This window comes from Gekko japonicus, unplaced genomic scaffold (assembly GCF_001447785.1).
Source record: "Gekko japonicus isolate JY-2015 unplaced genomic scaffold, Gekko_japonicus_V1.1 scaffold306, whole genome shotgun sequence".
Classification (NCBI taxonomy): Eukaryota; Metazoa; Chordata; class Lepidosauria; order Squamata; family Gekkonidae; genus Gekko; species Gekko japonicus.
The window spans coordinates 572,248-574,028 of record NW_015172013.1 but is presented as its reverse complement, the minus strand read 5'-3'; positions in this window follow the sequence as shown (position 1 = coordinate 574,028).

Below are 1,781 nucleotides of genomic sequence, written 5' to 3'. Positions count from 1 at the left end.
AGTTTCTGTCGGAGCTCTCTCAGCCCCACCTACCTCACAGGGTGTCTGTTGTGGGAAGGGGAAGGGAAAGGAGCTTGTAAGCTGCTCTGAGACTCCGAGTGAAGGGCGGGGTATAAATCCAATCTCCTCCTTCTCCTCCTCCCTCTTCTTCTAAAAGATCTCAAGTATCAGGTGCAGGGGAAAGACCAAGCCATACCTGAGACCCTAGAGCTATCACCAGTCGAGTCAGATGCTGATGGGTTAAATGGACCAATGGTCTGACTTGGTCCTAAGGCAGGAGTAGAGCCTCACCATTAAGAACATGCTGGATCCAACCAGGTCAAAGATCCACCTACTCCTGCCACATGCCTCGGGGACCTCAAAAGCAAGGCATAAAGATAAAGGTTTTGTTTATTTATTTATGTCCCACCTTTTTCTCCAATGGGGACCCAGAGCAGCTTACATTGTTTCCTTCTCTTCTGTTGTATCCTCACAACAGCCCTGTGGGTCTAGGTTAGGCTGAGAACATGTGACTGGCCCAAGGTCACCCAGCAAGCCTTCGGTCAGTCACAAGTTCTCTCAAAGCTGTTCTCTCAAGAGTAATCCTCGAAAGAGCTCTCTCAGCCCCACCTACCTCACAGAGTGTCTGCTGTGGAAAGAGGAAGGGAAGGAGATTGTTAGCCGCTCTGAAACTCCGAGTGAAGGGCGGGGTATAAATCCAATCTCTTCTTCTTCAAGCTTCCATGGCAGACCAAGGATTCAAATCTGGGTGTCCCAAATCATACTCCAACACTCGAATCCCTACATCCGTCTGTCTGTTTCCCTTGTCATTTGCCACCCAGCATTTGGCAATGAGAGGTACCCTGTCTCTGTACCATTTAGCTATCATAATTAATAGGGACAGAAAGCATCCATAAGAACCGAACTATTGCTTTGATGGGTCAGATTGAGCTTCCATGTCATCTAGCATTCTAGTCCAATGTTCTGTTTCCTGCAGTGGGCAGACGCAGGTGCCTTTGGGCATCTCTGTGAATTTTTGGACATTCGCAAGAAAGCCATGACAGCAAAATCCTCTCTCCAGTGGTTGTCTTGAACATCTAGTATTCAGAGGTATACTACCTCTAAATACTGAGGTTCCATTTGGCTCTCAGCCACGGTGGCTATCAGTCACCATCATCTCCTCATCCATGAGTTTGTTCAGGCCTTTTCAAAAGTCACGAAATAGCCCCATTTCCACATTTTGTTGAGTGCACAGGCAGAGAGAAACATGCTTAACACTGTTGTGTGTGTATCACAAGGAAAGATAAGATGCAGACAGGCAAATTTCAGGGAAGCCTGGCTGGCTCTGGCTAGCCTGATTTCATCAGATCTCAAAAGCTAAGCAGGGCTGGCGTTGATTAGTACATGGATTGGAGACAGAGTTGCCATCCTCCAGGTGGTTAATAATCAAAGAGAGATTCATGGAAGAGAATTGAATACAGATGGAGAAAAACCATGAACAAATTACTTTGAATCTATGGCCCTGTTCACACTAGGGGTTTTGGGCCGGGAGCGGGACGGATTGGGGGCGGAGCAAACGGGCGCGATCCCACGGCAACATCTGGGAAGCGTTGCCTGCCCGTCCCCGATCCATCCCTCCCGCCCGAAATCCCACACTAAAAAGAACCACCTACCTAGGTGGTTCTTCGGTGTAGAGCACTTCAATCCGGGCCGTGAGATCGCCGGCGTGTCCTTGCGCCGGCACATCCCGCCCCCGGCCGAACTGTACATGCTCGAGCATGCACAGGTTGCCAGCCTCCCCC